The 17861-nt window shown below is 37.9% G+C and overlaps 1 long non-coding RNA gene and 1 pseudogene across 1 annotated transcript; one reads left to right on the top strand and one right to left on the bottom strand.

Annotated features, from left to right (window-relative positions):
- Positions 1-9436: 9436 nt before the first annotated feature.
- On the top strand, positions 9437-14389 carry LOC144289152 (uncharacterized). The gene is made up of 3 exons (XR_013357181.1): positions 9437-9683; positions 11695-11864; positions 13427-14389. It is a non-coding gene; the product is annotated as an uncharacterized LOC144289152 (long non-coding RNA).
- On the bottom strand, positions 10229-11588 carry LOC144289150 (heterogeneous nuclear ribonucleoproteins C1/C2 pseudogene; annotated as a pseudogene).
- Positions 14390-17861: the final 3472 nt, after the last annotated feature.

The raw sequence follows: 17861 nt of genomic DNA, 5'->3' as shown, positions 1-17861 counted from the left end.
CACTTTCACCACTGCTATTCAACATAGTACAAGAAGTCCTGGCCTCAGCAGTCAGACAACAAAAAGAAATCAAAGGCATTCAAATTGTCAAAGAAGTCATACTTTCCCTCTTCGCCAATGACATGATACTCTATATAGAAAACCCAAAACACTCCACCCCAAGATTGCTAGAACTCATACAGCAATTCGGCAGTGTGGCAGGATACAAAATCAATGCCCAGAAATCGGTGGCATTTCTCTACACTAACAATGAGACTAAGGAAAGAGAAATTAAGGAGTCAATCCCATTTACAGTTGCACCCAAAAGCATAAGATACCTAGGAATAAACCTAACCAAAGAGGTAAAGGATCTATACCCTAAAAACTATAGAACACTTCTGAAAGAAATTTAGGAATATGTAGAGATGAAAAACATTCTATACTCCTGCATTAGAAGAATTAATATTCTGAAAATGTCAATGCTACCCAGGGAAATTCACACATTCAAGGCAATCCCTATCAAAATACCATGGACTTTTCAGAGAGTTGGAACAAATCATCTTAAGATTTGTGTGGAGCCTCTGTTGGTGGGAATGTGAACTGGTACAGCCACTCTGTCTTCCTACCTTGGTAGAAGTGCGGACTCTTCTCACTGTTGCATTCCAGCTCTTGTGTCTTTAAATCTCAGGCTGAATTTGTGGGTTTTCAAGATGATTTGAAAGTTATCTAGGTAAGTTGGTGGGGACAGGTGACTTGGGGATCCTACTCTTCCGCCATCTTGCCCTCTTTTTATACAGGTTCTGTACAGGTTCCCAATTCAAGACATTACACCACTCTACTGATGATGAGTCACACCTGCATCCCCCTGTGGGATGCACATGGGCTGCTCAGTTTGACTTATGCCCCTCCCAGAGGCATTGTGTATCCACTGACCTGATAAAAATACCTACCCTTTCCCCCTGTTTTCCACAGAATGCCCCAGGCCTCAGGTTCAGCTGCATCATGGGGAAGTTTCATCCTTGGGCTATGCCTGTCTCCCTCACTTGCTATCAGTGTGTCTCCAAACAGATATCCCAATAGTCCTTAACTCTCTAGTTCCTGGCTCAATATCTGCCCTCCAGAGAGCCACTTTTTAAGCAGAACAAAATGATGCACACATTGATTCCAGTTGGTGTGAAGCAAGGAGGGTATGGGAGACAGAGGCTAGGACATGTAAGACCTCACACAGTGTGGGAAGATAGTTTTGCTATCATAATACAAAATGCATGCAACCACATTTATATTGTAACTCAAAAGTGGGTTTACCTCTTGGTAGTCATCAAGTCAAAACACATAAGACAAAGACTAGAAAAGGAAAGATTTTACATTCAAAATATAAGGAGAAGAGTGGAGTGGGTGCTTGGATGGGTTAGTCAGTTAAGCACCTGACTCTTGATTTTGGCTCAGATTGTGATCTTGGGGTCATGAAATCAAGCTCCCTGTCAGGCTTCTTCCTCAGAAGGGACTCTGCTTGAGATGATCTCTCTCTCTCTCTCTCTCTTTCTCTCTCTCTCTCTGTGTGTGAGTCTCATGAATAAAAAAATAAAATATTTTTTAAAAACTACATTCAAGTAAAATCCTGCACATGAACTATTTTGGCAGTTTTATTTATAATTGCCCAAAGTTGGACATGATAAAGATATCTTTCAGTAGGTGAATGGATAGATAAAATATGGTACATCTAGAGAATGGAATACTTCTCAGTGCTGAAAAGAAATGAGCTATCAAGCAAAGAGGACATTCAAGGAATTTAAATGTATATTATTAAGTGAAATAAGCTAATCTGAAGAGGCTACATACTATAGGATTCCAACTATATGACATTCTGGAAAAGGCCAAATCATGGAGACAATATACTATCAGTGGTTTCCAGGTATTGAGAGGTGGGAAGAGTGAACAAAATGAAGACAGAGGATTTTGAGAGAAAGGAAGTTATTTCCTATAACAATTTAAATGTATATTCATGTCATTATAAATTTGTCCAAAACCACAGAATATAAAACATGAGGAGTAAACTCTAATGTCAATTCTGGACATTGGGGATCCCTGGGTGGCGCAGCGGTTTGGTGCCTGCCTTTGGCCCAGGGCCTGATCCTGGAGATCCGGGATCGAATCCCATGTTGGGCTCCTGGAGCATGGAGCCTGCTTCTCCCTCTGCCTGTGTCTCTGCCTCTCTCTCTCTCTCTCTGTGACTATCATAAATAAATAAAAAATTTAAAAAAAAATTCTGGACATTGGATGATGATGCTTTGTCAATGTAGGACCATGATTTTTAAGAAATATACCACTCTGGTGGGGTTAATAATCAGCAAGGCTGTGAATGTATGGAGTTAAATATTTATAAGCATATGCTATAGTTACTGCTCAAGTTTGCTCTGAATACATATCTCCTTGGGAAAAAGAAAAAATAAGTATACTGGGACATCTGAATGGCTCAGTTGGTTAAGTGTCTGCCTTCAGCTTAGTTCATAATCCCAGGGTTCTGGGATTGAGCCCCTCATAACAATCAATAACAAACATAAACTCATTAATAATAAAGCAATAATAATAGGGGACTTTAACACTCCACTTACATTAATGTACAGATCATCTAAGCAGAAAATCAACAAGGAAACTATAACTTTGAAAGACACACAGGAACAGATGGACTTCACAGATATATTCAGAACATTTCATCCTAAAGCAACAGAAAACACATTCTTCTCTAGTTAGCGCACATGGAATATTCTCCATAATAGACCACATATTGTGTCACGAATAAGCCCTGAGGGCAGCCTTGGTGGTTCAGCGGTTTGGCGCCGCCTTAGGCCCAGGCTGTGATCCTGGAGATCTGAGATCGAGTCCCACATTGGGCTCCCTGCATGGAGCCTGCTTCTCCCTCTGCCTGTGTCTCAGCCTCTCTCTCTCTCTCTCTCTTTCTCCATGTTTCTTATGAATAAATAAATAAAATCTTAAAAAAGACAAATAAGCCCTGAACAAGTACAAAAAGATTGAAATCATACCATGCATATATTTTCAGACCATGCCACTATCAACCAGAATAAACAATTTGGAAAGACCATAAATACATGGAGATTAAAAACATCCTACCCAGATTAAAGAGCAATCTATCCTGGGTTAATCAGGAAATTAAAGAAGAAATAAAAAATTAAATGGAAGTTTTAATGAAAATGAAAAAAAAATAGCAGTCCAAAACCTTTGGGATGCATGAAGACAGTCCTAAGAGGGAAGTATATTGCTATACAGGCCTCCCTTAAGAAAGAGGAAAAACAATAAATACACAACTCAAACTTGGACCTACAGGAGCTAGAAATGGAACAGCAAAAAAAGCCTAAAGCCAACAGAAGTAGGAAAATAATGAATATTAGATAAGTCAAAAATTTAACATCTGGAGTAGCAGAAAAGTTCACCCATCAGAGGAGATATCAGAAGAAGCTGACCGAGAACAAGCCTGTGACAAGAGACAGACTACAACGATGGAAATAACTGATGTGCTTATGTATGTCAATGAATCACCGAATTAATCATTTGTGAAAGTATACAACTGCTCAATTTCTCATGATATACAGTAAACCTTTTTTAAGAGCTTAAAAAAATGTCCCCTCAACTCTATGGTTAACTATTCTTTTTAAAAAATTATTCTTTTTTTGCTTTTATTTAATTTCAATTTAGTTAGCATATAGTGTATTATTAGTTTCAGAGGTAGAGTTTAGTGATTCATCAGTTACATATAACACCTAGTGCTCATTAAATCAAGTGCTGTCCGTAATGCCAATCAGCCAGTTATGTCATTCCCCACCTTCACCTCCCTTTGGGCAACCTTCAGTTTGTTTCCTACACTTGAGAGTGTCCCATGGTTGGTCTACTTCTGATTTCTTCCCAATCACTTTTCCCTCACTTCCCGTATGATCTTTTGCACTGTATCTTACATTCCACATATGATAATTATCTTTCTCTGATTGATTTATTTTGTTCAGTATAATATCCTCCAGTTCCATCCATGTTGATGTAAGTGATAAGATTTCATCCTTTTGTTAAGTGACTAATATTTCATTATGTAAAATGGAATATTTTATAATATATATGTATATAGTATGTTATATACCACTTCTTTATCCATCCATCTGCCAATGAACATCCCAGCTCTTTCCATAGTTTGTTTATTGTGGACATAGTTGTTATAAACATTGGGATTCAAGGGTCCCTTTGGATCACTACATCTGTATCTTTGGGGTAAATCCCTAGCAGTGCAATTGCTGGGTCATAGGGTAGCTCTATTTTTAACTTCTTGAGGAACCTCCACACTGTTTGTCAGAGTGACTGTAAAGCTTTCATTCCCACCAAAGGTGTAAAAGGATTCACCTTTCTCCACATCTTAACCAACATCTATTGTCTCCTGACTTGTTCATTTTAGCCATTCTCACTGGTGTGAGGTGGTATCTCATTGTGGTTTTGACTTATATTTCCCTGATGCCAACTGAGGTGGAGCATTTTTTCATGTGTTTGTTGGCCATTTGTATGTGTACTTTGGAGAAAACACTGTTCTTGTTTTCTGCCCATTTCTGGACTGGATTCTTTGTTTTTTGGGTGTTGAGTTTGATAAGTTCTTTACAGATCTTGGATAGGAGCCCTTTATCTATTATGTCATTTGCAGATATATTGTCCCATTCCATAGGTTACTTTTCAGTTATGGTGATTGTTCCTTTTGCTTTGCAGAAGTTTTTATGCTGGTGAATTCTCTGTAGTTCATTTTTGCTTTTGTTTCCCTTGTCTTTGGAGATGCATCTAACAAGAAGTTGCTGTAGCCAAGGTCATAGATGTTGCTGTTTGTATTCTTCTCTAAGATTTTGATGGATTATTGTCTCACATTTAGATATTTCATCCATTTTGAGTTTATCTTTGTGTATGGTGTAAGAGAATGGTCCAGTTTCATTCTTCTACATGTGGCTGCTGAATATTTCCAACACCATTTGTTGAAGAGACTGTTTTTTTTTCCATTGGATATTTGTTCCTGCTTAGTGGAAGATTAGTTGATCATATTATTGAGGGTCCAATTCTGGGTTCTCTACTCAGTTCCATTGATCCATGTGTCTGTTTTTGTGCTGGTACCACAGGGTCTTGATAATCACAGCTTTGCAATAGAGTTGAAGTCTGGCAGTGTGATGTCAACAGCTTTGGTTTTCTTTTTCAACATTCCTCTAGCTATTCACAGCCTTTTATGGTTCCTTAAAAACACTCGGATTATTTGTTCCAACTCTATGAAAAATCTCGATGGTATTTGGATTAGGGATTACAGTGTATGTGTCGATTCCTCTGGGTAAATAGACATTTTTAAGAATATTTGTTCCTCCAATTCATGAGCATGGCATGATTTTCTTTTTCTTAGTGTCTTCTTCAATTTGTTTCTTATGTATTCTGTAGTTTTTAGATTACAGATCCTTTACCTCTTTGTTTAGGTTTATTCCTAGGCATCTTACGGTTTTTGGTGCCATTGTATTTGAGATGAATTCCTTAATTTCTCTTTATTCTGTCTCATTGTTTGTGTATAGAAATGCAACTGATTTCTGTGCATTGACTTTATAACCTGTCATGTTGCCAAATTCCTGTATGAGTTCTAGCAATTTTGGGGTGAGGGAATATTTTGGGTTTTCCACATAAGATATCACGTCATCTACAAGGAGCAAGAATTTAATCTCTTTCTTTACCAACTTGAATGCCTTTTATTTCTTTCAGGCTAGGACTTCTATTACTACATTGAACAACAGTGTTGAGAGTGGACATCCCTGTTGTGTTCCTGATCCTAGGGGAAAAGCTCTCATTTTTTCCTCTTGAGAATGATGTTCACTGTGAGCTTCTCATAGATGGTTTTTATGATATTGAGGTATGTTCCCTCTATCCCTACAGTATGGAGCATTAAAAATCAAGAAAGAATACTATATTTTGTCAAATAATTTTTTTCTGCATCAATTGAGAGGATCATATGGTTCTTCTCTTTTGTTAATGTGATGTATCACTTTGAATGATTCGTGGATGTTGAACCATGCTTGCAGCCCAGGAATAAATCCTACTTGGTTGTGGTGAATAATTCTCTTAATGTACTGTTGGGTCCTATTGGCTAGTATCTTGGTGAGGATTTTTCCATCCATGTTTATCAGGGATATTGGTCTCTAATTAACCTTTTCGGTTGAGTCTTTGTCTGTTTTTGGGATCAAGATCATTCTGGCCTCAATAATTGAGTTTAGAAGTTTTCCTTCCATTTCTATCTTTTGCAGTAATTTCAGAAGAATAGATAATTATTATTTAAATATTTGATATAATTCTCCTCAGAAGCCATCTGGCCCTGGACCCTTGCTTGTTGGTATACTTTTAATTACTGATTCAATTTCTTTGCTTGTTATGGGTCTGTTCAGGTTTCTTATTTCTTCCTGTTTTAGTTTTGGTAGTTTACATTGAAATAAAATATACTATTACATAATCTTGTTGACAGTTATCTGTTTTAATGGAAGAGAAACACAAGTCAAAACATTTGATAACCTCCCTTCTACTGACCCTGATCTGGGAAAACTTCCATTTATGAGACTTCTTCTCTTAAATGAATATAATGTTAAGTATTTTTTTTAAAATCTCTGCCTTTCATTCTCATTAGTTTCCATGAATCTTTTTAATTCTTCCTTAATTTCCTGGTTGACCCTTTCATCTTTTAGCAAGATGGTCCTTAACCTCCACATGTTTGAAGTCCTTCCAAACTTCTTGTTGTGATTTAGTTCTAATTTCAAGGCATTATGGTCTGAGAATATGCAGGTGACGATCCCAATCTTTTGGTATTGGTTCAGACCTGATTTGTGACCCAGTATATGGTGTATTCTGGAGAAAGTTCCATGTGCACTTGAGAAGAATGTGTATTCAGTTGAGTTTGGATGTAAAGTGCTATAGATATCTGTGAAATCCATCTAGTCCAGTGTATCATTTAAAGATCTCATTTCTTTGGAGATGTGCTTAGAAGACCTATCGAGTGTAGAAAGCGTTAGATTGAAGTCACCAAGTATAAGTGTATTGTTATCTAAGTATGTCTTAATTTTGGTTATTAACTGATTGATATATCTGGCAGCTCCCACATTCGGGGCATATATATTGAGGATTGTTAAATCTTCTTGTTGGATAGATCCTTTAAGTATGATATGGAAGGAGCCTCGGTGTCCATGGAAAGATGAATGGATAAAGAAGATATGGTTTATGTATACAATGGAATATTACTCAGCCATTAGAAATGACAAATACCCACCATTTGCTTCGACATGGCTGGAACTGGAGGGTATTATGCTGAGTGAAATAAGTCAATCAGAGAAGGACAAACATTATATGGTCTCATTCATTTGTGGAAAATAAATAATAGTGAAAGGGAATGGAGGGGAAGGGAGCAGAAATGGGTAGGAAATATCAGAAAGGGAGACAGAACATGGAAGACTCCTAACTCTGGGAAACAAACTAGGGGTGCTGGAAGGGGAGGAGGGTGGGGGGTGGGGGTGACTGGGTGGAGGGTACTGAGAGGGGCACTTGACGGGATGAGCGCTGGGTGTTATTCTGTATGTTGCCAAATTGAACACCAAAAAAAATAAATTTATTATTAAAAAAAATAAATCTCCACCTTGAGTTTTTTCTTTTGTTGAGATAATGAAGTTAACAGATTTCACCAAAAATAACAGATTATAGCTCTCATGTATGAGCAGACTTTCTTTACTATGAGAAAAATATATTTATTTTAGCCTTATTAATCTGAAGATAACTAGCTCCTCTAAGTTTCCTTTTAGAAACTCTTTACATGTTAATACATTGTACTATGTAAATGTTGTTCTCACTTGGAATTTATCATCCCTGGCTAGAACAAACAAACAAATAAACAGTCGAAAAAACTTGTACTGGTATTTCCTTCTATTTCTCAGTTTTCTTCATGCAATACTATATTAAGTGTTAGTGTTTCTGATATGATATAGTTTTGTGTTTTTTATGATTAAAGAACGAAAAAAAGGCCTTAATTTTTGGCAACTCTCATTTTTCTGAATTTCATCACGCTCTTTTAAAATTTATGACAATGAATGTTGAAATTCTTTTTTTATAATAAATTTATTTTTTATTGGTGTTCAATTTGCCAACATACAGAGTAACACCCAGTGTTCATCCGGTCAAGTGCCCTCCTCAGTGCCATAATGTACAGTAGAATTGTGAAGTTTGAGAATGACATAAATGAGGTCATGAATAAAAATTACATGATGAAAGGATAATTGCTATGTAATTATTAAGAATTAGGAGATTAATGCTAGATGGTGAGAGATGGCAACCATGATTGTGAGTATTGTGTAATGTATAAATGTAACAAATCCTGAACCTGAAAAGTAGCAAAACCTGAACCTAATATAATATTACATTGTATGTCACCTATACTTCAATAACATAACTTCAACAAATAATTCAAAGGAGCTTTACATAAAATTGGGAAGTCTCTGGCTATTGTTTTATGATATCTTATAGAACAAATGTGTCCAATAATCATACCATATAGCCTCTACTCAAAGTTTTAGGTGTAAGTCAATTCCTTCAACAAGAGGTGGGAGAAATTAATTATCTGCTGTTTCTGTAAGTCACACACACTTAAGGACTTGATTATCTTTTTCCTCTAAACTGTGTTAGTGGTTGGATCATAGCTGAATAGTTAGAAGAATCTTGGTATTGTCCAGTGAAATTCCAGAAAAAAATCATCATTCTAATTTGAGCTATATTTATAATTAGGGTTGCATTTTGGGGTGTGAGAAGTTCGATACATTTTATTATTTTCACATGACATCATTTTTATATTTTTGCTTTTCATCAAAATATATTATTACAATGGCAAAATGGAACATGATGATTCCAGTATCATCACCAAGCTGGTTGTTGGGAGATTTTCAGGTTGCTCCAAGATGAGATCCTCCTCTTCTACTTCTCTCTGCTTTACCTGATGAGTCTCCTTGAAAATACAACCATTATCACCTTAGTCATTCCGAACTCCATTCTGCAGACACCCAGGTATTTATTCATCTTTATTTGGCTTTTCTCAACACGTATTTAGTATACTTGTGGTCCCCAAGGTGTTCAATTTTGTTGCAAGCAGGAAGGTCATATAATATTTCTGCTTTGCCCAGAAGGAGGCAACTGAGTGTTTTCTTCTTGCATGGATGACTCTGATTGCTAGGTAGTCATTTGTTACCTATGGAGATATCTGCTCATAATGAATGGGTCTGTGTTTGTGCCACTGGCTCTGGGGGCCTAGACCATCAGTGTTTTTGCCTCAGTGATGTTTCTCTACATCACAATCCTCCATTGTGATTTATATATTCTCAACTAGATTTTCTGTGAACTGCTATTCTCCTTCACACAGGCTCTGTGCTATTGCATCCCTGCAGGAGACCATAATGGTTATAGACAATCTGGAACAGTGTTATTCCCCTTCCTCCTCATTATACTCTATCTTTGCTTCCTGTAGGCTACAATGAACATAGATTTAGCTAGGGAAGCCAGCAGCAACAGCAACAAAGTCCTCCATATGCACTATCCCACAATATTGTGGTGATGATCTATTATGGAAGAGGATTGATCGGGAACATAAAGACCAAATCTTTGTATTCAGCAGAGTGAGACAAACTAATCTGGTTCTCTTTGGTCATAAACCCTATGTTGAATCCTTTTATCTATAGCTGGACAAACAAGGAAGTGAATGTAGTTTTGTCTTGAGGAGAAACAAAAATGATAAATAACTTTAATAAATGAAACAAAGTAAAATACATTTTCTTTTTTTTTTCTCCAAATTCCTGGTTTAATAAGGACTTGTTTATTTGAGAAAAAAGGGTCCCAAACATCAGGCTGTTCACAAAAATAACCCACAGTATCAACTTTAGAAAACAAATCTTAAGACTATTACACTAATTATTTTTCTAGAGGATGCATTTGACATGCCAACTCTCATTCACAAAAATACATTGTTACATTTGTGTTGAACAGCCCCACATAGCATTCTTATGTGGGGTATAACACACATACCTCTAACTCAAAGCTGCTCTCAGGTGCTACTCAACTAATGCGATTGCCTTTGCAGTTAGGGAAGCAACTACTGAGCTCATGTATGAATGGAAAAAACTGTACTCCCTGCATAACAAGAGATTATTTTGGAGACAGTTGGTAAAAACCACACATCCTTTTTATTGTTAAGTCATAAAGAGGTATCAAAATTAAAAGCAAAAATTACAGGGTAAGACTTAACATAACTACTAGGAGCGTCAAAGGAAGTGAAAATGGGACTAGGCGCAGGGCAATATGAATTAATGAACATGGGAAGGATAAGGATGGGGAGAACAGTGAGCATGTGCTGAAGAAGATACTAGGGGAGAGGATCTGGTGAAAATTTTGATCTTAGACAAGCGCCTAGGTAAAGAAATAATGGGACAAGATTTCTAAACCCCACTATGTGCTTAAGAGTCATCCTCGCCATTGGCGCTGTCTCTGTCATCCTCTCCTTCCTCAGCCTCTTTTTCATCATCCTTGATCAACTCCAGCTGGTCATCCCTCCGATCTTCATTATCATCATCATCCAGTAGGTCCCCCTCCTCAGCAGAGTCATCTGCACCCCCCTCAGACTCCATCTTCACATTAGTCTCATCTTTCTTCAGGGAGCTGCTGCTCTGCTCCTCTTCTGACTTATCATTCTTCATCTCTACTCCTTGTTTGCTCTGTTCTTTCTCAATTTTTTCCAGGCTTTCCAGTAGAGAATCCACTTTTTGTTTTATCTGGGTCAACTCCTTCTTAATGGTTTGAAGGTCATCTCCTTTCAACTTTCCAGACTTGGAAGAAGATCCTCGCTGTCCACTCTTAGAATTGAAGCCACTTTTGCCCCTTCGTGAGGTGTTTCCTGATACACGCTGACGTTTCGAGGGAACCACAGCGCGAGCAATTGGAGGAGGAGGGGGTACACGTGCTGGGTAACTGTACATCCTGTCATAATAATCTCCTTGAAAGTCATAGTCCAAATCAAAAGAGGAGCCGTACATCTCCGCTGCAGAACGTTTCACACCTGCTTTTCCTCGGTTCACTTTTGGCTCTGCAGCCAGATTAATATCTAAAACCTGGCCGGCAATCATTCTGCCATCCTCTCCTGCCACAGCAGCCCGGGCATTTCTCTCATTAACATACTGAACGAAGGCAAAGCCTTTATGAACAGAGCAACCCACGATTTTGCCGTATTTTGAGAAGATTGCCTCCACATCAGATTTCTTGACCACAAGAGTATTGAGATTCCCAATGAATACACGGGAGTTCATGGAGCGAGGATCTGTCTTGTTGGTAACATTGCTGGCCATTGTCTTTGATGGTAAGGTTCCTCTCAAAGCCGAAAATGTAGCTGAAGATCAAAAAAATCTCACAGGAGGGGGGAGGGAGAAGGGATTCGATTCTGAATCTCCCACTCCCGGGTTCTACGTGGAGAAGCCAAGTGCTGCTCGAGGGCGACGACGCGGCCGCGACCGCTCAGCCTTCGTCTCTTCACCTAAAATACATTTTCATATGGATTACCTAACTTTTAGAACCAAAGAAGCAGAATATTTTTTCAGAAAATGATTTTATTAGTTTTTAAAGTTTTTGTTTAAATTCCAGTCAGTCAGAGATGGGGCAAGATGGTGAAAGAGAAGCGTCCCCAAGGCATCTGTCACCACCAACTTACCAAGATAACTTTCAAATCATCCTGAAAACCTACAAATCAGCCTGAGATTTAAAGAGAGAAAAGCTGGAACGCTACTGTGATAAAAATTCGTGCTTCTATCAAGGTAGGAAGATGGGAAAAAATAAATAAAAAGGGATCCAAGGGGGAGGAGCCCCCATGAGGAGCCCTGCTAAGGCCATGCGGCTAGTGCCTCCAGGACAGGAAAGCCCTGTCCCAGAGAAACAGGAACTTTACCAATATTCCCAGAAGGAAAGGCGCTCATAGGGAACTTAGGGAGGATCCCAGAAGGGGCAGTGTTGGCCTCAGGTTCCCGGGATCACTAACGGAGAAATTGCACCCTGGGGGAGAGTGCCACACACCACAGGCAGAGCTCCCTAAAGGGCTGGAGCGCATGCCCTGCGGGGCCCAGGGAGCAGCCTGGGCAGTGGCTCTGCACAGAGGGGTGAGATAAGATGGATTATTGTGAGACACAAATCCATCAAAATCCTAGAGGAGAACACAGGCAACACCCTTTTTGAACTTGGCCACAGCAATTTTTAAAAATTTTTTAATGTATTGAATAGCAGTGGTGAGAGTGGACATCCGTCTTGTTCCTGATCTTAGGGGAAAGGCTCCCAGTGCTTCCCCATTGAGAAGGATATTTGCTGTGGGCTTTTCGTAGATGGCTTTTAAGATGTCGAGGAATATTCCCTCTATCCCTATACTCTGAAGAGTTTTGATCTGGAATGGATGCTGTATTTTGTCAAATGCTTTCTCTGCATCTAATGAGAGGATCATATGGTTCTTGGTTTTTCTCTTGCTGATATGGTGAATCACATTGATTGTTTTACGAGTGTTGAACCAGCCTTGTGTCCCGGGGATAAATCCTACTTGGTCATGGTGAATAATTTTCTTAATGTACTGTTGGATCTTATTGGCTAGTATCTTGTTGAGAATTTTTTCATCCATGTTCATCAGGGATATCGGTCTGCAATTCTCCTTTTTGGTGGGGTCTTTGTCTGGTTTTGGAATTAAGGTGATGCTGGCCTCATAGAATGAATTTGGAAGTACTCCATCTCTTTCTATCTTTCCAAACAGCTTTAGTAGAATAGGTATGGTTTCTTATTTAAACGTTTGATAGAATTCCTCTGGGAAGCCATCTGGCCCTGGACTCTTATGTCTTGGGAAGTTTTTGATGAGTGCTTCAATTTCTTCTCTGGTTATTGGCCTGTTCAGGTTTTCTGTTTCTTCCTGTTCCAGTTTTGGTAGTTTGTGGCTTTCCAGGAATGCGTCCATTTCTTCTAGATTGCCTAATTTATTGGCGTATAGCTGTTCATAATATGTTTTTAAAATAGTTGTATTTCCTTGGTGTTAGTAGTGATCTCTCCTTTCTCATTCATGATTTTATTAATTTGAGTCTTCTCTATCTTCTTTTTAATAAGGCTGGCTAATGGTTTATCTATCTTATTAATTCTTTCAAAGAACCAACTCCTGGTTTTGTTGATCTGTTCCACAGTTCTGGTCTCGATTTCGTTGAGTTCTGCTCAACTCTTTATTAATTCTATTCTTCTGCTGGGTGTAGGATCTATTTGCTGTTTTTTTCTCTAGCTCCTTTAGGTGTAAGGTTAGCTTTTGTATTTGAGTTCTCTCCAGTTTTTTTAATGGATGCTTGTTATTTCCCCTTAGGACTGCTTTTGCTGCATCCCAAAGATTTTTAACGGTTGTATCTTCATAGAAAACCCAAAAGCCTCCACCTCAAGATTGCTAGAACTCATACAGCTATTTGGCAGCGTGGCAGGATACAAAATCAATGCCCAGAAATCCATGGCATTTCTATACACTAACAATGAGACTGAAGAAAGAGAAATTAAGGAGTCAATCCCATTTACAATTGCACCCAAAAGCATAAGATACCTAGGAATAAACCTAACCAAAGAGATAAAGGATCTATACCCTAAAAACTACGGAACACTTCTGAAAGAAATTGAGGAAGACACAAAGAGATGGAAAAATATTACATGCTCATGGATTGGAAGAATTAACATTGTGAAAATGTCAATGTTACCCAGGGAAATTTACACGTTTAATGCAATCCCTATCAAAATACCATGGACTTTCTTCAGAGAGTTAGAACAAATTATTTTAAGGTTTGTGTGGAATCAGAAAAGACCCTGAATAGCCAGGGGAATTTTAAAAAAGAACCATATCTGGGGCATCACAATGCCAGATTTCAGGTTGTACTACAAAGCTATTCATCAAGACAGCATGGTACTGGCACAAAAACAGACACATAATCAATGGAACAGAATAGAGAATCCAGAAGTGGATTAATGGCCAATTAATATTCCACAAAGGAGGAAAAACTATCCACTGGAAAAAAAGACAGTCTCTTCAATAAATGGTACTGGGAGAATTGGACATCCACATACAGAAGAATGAAACTGGAGCATTCTCTTACACCATACACAAAGATAAACTCAAAATGGATGAAAGATCTAAATGTGAGACAAGAATCCATCAAAATCCTAGAGGAGAACACAGGCAACACCCTTTTGGAACTTGGCCACAGTAACTTCATGCAAGATACATCCATGAAGGCAGGAGAAACAAATGGAAAAATTAATTTTTGGGACTTCATCAAGATAAGAAACTTCTTTTTTTTTTTTTTTTTTTTAAAGATTTTATTTATTTATTCATGATAGTCACAGAGAGAGAGAGAGAGGCAGAGACACAGGCAGAGGGAGAAGCAGGCTCCATGCACTGGGAGCCCGATGTGGGATTCGATCCCGGGTCTCCAGGATCGCGCCCCGGGCCAAAGGCAGGCGCCAAACCGCTGCGCCACCCAGGGATCCCCAAGATAAGAAACTTCTGCAAAGCAAAAGAAACAGTCAACAAAACTAAAAGACAACCTACAGAATGGGAGAAGATATTTGCAAATGACATATCAGATAAAGGGCTAGTATCCAAGATCTATAAAGAACTTATTAAACTCAACAGCAAAGAAACAAAGAATCTGATCATGAATTGGGCAAAAGAGATGAACAGAAATCTCACAGAGGAAGACATAGACATGGCCAACAATCACATGAGAAAATGCTCCACATCCCTTGCCATCAGGGAAATACAAATCAAAACCACAATGAGATACCACCTCACACCAGTGAGAATGGGGAAAATTAACAAGATAGGAAACAACAAGTGTTGGAAAGGATGTGGAGAAAGGGAAACGTTCTTACACTGTTGGTGGGAATGTGAACTGGTTCAGCCCCTCTGGAAAAGTGTGTGGAGGTGCCTCAAAGAGTTAAAAATAGATCTGCCCTAGGATCCAGCAATTGCACTGCTGGGATTACCCCAAGGATACAGATGCAATGAAACGCTGGGACACCTGCACCCTGATGTTATAGCAACAATGTCTACAGTAGCCAAACTGTGGAAGGAGCCTCGGTGACCATTGAAAGATGAATGAATAAGGAAGATGTGGTCTATGTATACCATGGAATATTACTCAGCCATTAGAAACGACAAATACCCACCATTTGCTTCGACGTGGATGGAACTGGAGGGTATTATGCTGAGTGAAATAAGTCAATCGGAGAAGGACAAACATTATATGGTATCATTCATTTAAGGAATATAAAAATTAGTGAAAGGGAATTTAGGGGAAAGGAGAAAAAATGAGTGGAAATATCAGACAAGGAGATAGAACATGAGAGACTCCTATTTCTGGGAAACGAACATGGGTGGTGGAATGGGAGGTGGGCGTGGGGTTGGGGTGACTGGGTGATGGGCCCTGAGGGTGGCACTTGATGTGATGAGCACTGAGTGTCATGCTATATGTTGACTAATTGAATTCTAATAAAAATAAATAAATAAATAAATAAATAAATAAATAATAAACCAACAAATACCCACCATTTGCTTCAGCACGGTTGGAACTGGAGAGTATTGTGCTGAGTTAAATAAATCGGAATTTAAAAAGTAATGAAAGGGAATAATGGAGAATGGATAGAAAATATCAGTGAGGGTGATAAAGCATGAGAGACCCCTAACTCTGGGGAATGATCAAGGGGTGGTGGAACGGTTGGTGGAAGGCGGGTTGGCATGACCGTGTGATAGGCACAGGGGGGCACTTTGTGATGTGCAGTGGGTGTTAAGCTATGTGTTGGCAAATTGAACCCCAATAAAGAAATAAAAAATAAAAAATAAAATAAATTCCTGTCAGTTAATGTACAGTACATTATTTTTAGGTGTACAATTTAGTTACTTACACACATACAAGTAATTACATACATACATACATACATACATACATACAACACTTACATTCAAACCCTTGTGCTAATTAGAAGAGCACTCTTTAATCCCCATCAACTATTATCCATCCCCTCCCAGCACCCCTTTGGTAAACATCAGTTTGTTTTCTGTAGTGAAGAGTCTGTTTCTTGGTTTGCTTCTATCTTTTTTCTACCTTACGATTTTTCACCCCTTAAATTCCAAGTATGAATGAAATAATATGGTATTTCTTTTTCTAGGACTTACTTTGATTAGCACAAAACTCTAGTTCCATTCACATTGCTGCAAATAGCAAGATATTCATATCTATCTATCTATCTATCTATCTATCTATCTATCATCTATCTATCATCTATCATCTATCTATGTATCACCAGTGTGTGTGTGTGTGTGTGTGTGTGTGTATCACTTCTTTAGCCATTTGGACTTTTTTTCTATAGTTTGGCTATTGTTGATAATTCTGCTATAAACATGCCTTCAAGTTGAGTATTTCGATTCTTTGGGTAAACACCTAGTGTGTGCAATTTCTGGATCTAAGGATAGTTCTATTTTTAACTTTTATTAAGGAAACTTCATGAAGGTTTTGAGAGTGGCTTCACCAGTTTGCATTTTCACCAACAATATAAAAATGTCCCCCTTACTCCACATCCTTGCATAAAGCTGTAGTTCCTTCTTCTTAATTTTAGCCATTCTGACAGTTTTGAGGTGATATCTCATTATTGTTCTGATTATAAGTGATATTGTGCTTCTTTTCATGTTTGTTGGCCATCTGTATGACTTTGAAAAAAACATCTATTTATTTCCTCTGCCCATTGTCTATTTGGATTATTTGGGGGCTTTTGTGTGTTGAGTTTTATAAGTTTTTTATATATTTACATATAAAAATATATATTTATATATATTTTATATATTTTGGATACTAATCCTTTATCAGATATGTCATTTGCAAATACCTTCTCCTGTTCCATATTTTGCCTTTTAGTTTTGATTATTATTTCCTTCACTGTGCAGATTTTTTCCATTTTGATGAAATTCCAATGTTTTCTTTTGTTTTCCTTGCCCCAAGTGACATATCTAGAAAGTAGTTGCTACAGGCAATATCAAAGAGGTTACTGCCTGTGTTCTTCCCTAGGATTTAATGATTTACCATCTAATATGTAGATTTTTAATCCATTTTTAATTTGGTTTTGAGTATGGTGTAAGAAAGTGGTCTTATTTCATTCTTTTGCATTTTGATGTCTAGTTTTCCAACAACATTTGTTGAAGACATTGTCTTTTGTACATCAGCCATTCTTTCCTGCTTTGTCAAGATTAATTGATCAAAGAGTTGTGGTTCCTCTCTGGGTTTTCTAGGTGTCTAGGTCTATGTGTCTATTTTTGTGCCAATACCATACCATCCTGGTCATTACAAATTTAAAATGTAATTCAAAGTCTGCAAGTTTAATGCCTCCAGCATTGCTTATCTTTCTCAAGATCACTGGTTATTTGGGGGTCTTTGAAGGCTCCATTCAAATTTTAGGTTTATTTGTTCTAACTCTGTGCAAAATGCTGTTGGCATTTTGATAGGGATTGCATTAAATGTGCTTTGGGTAATATAGACATTTTGAAATATTTCTTCTTCAAATCAATAAGCATGGAATGTCTTTTTGTTTCTTTGTCTTTTTCAGTTTCTTTCATTAGTGTTTTATAGTTTTCAGAGTACATATCTTTTACATCTTTGGTGAGGTAAATTCCTGGGTAACTCATGGCTTTTGGTACAATTGTAAATGGGACTGATTGCTATTTCTCTTTTTTCTGCTTCACTATTAGTATATAGAAATGTAACAAA

The sequence above is a fragment of the Canis aureus genome, chromosome 18 (assembly GCF_053574225.1).
Source record: "Canis aureus isolate CA01 chromosome 18, VMU_Caureus_v.1.0, whole genome shotgun sequence".
Classification (NCBI taxonomy): Eukaryota; Metazoa; Chordata; class Mammalia; order Carnivora; family Canidae; genus Canis; species Canis aureus.
This window is presented reverse-complemented; position numbering and strand designations above follow the sequence as displayed.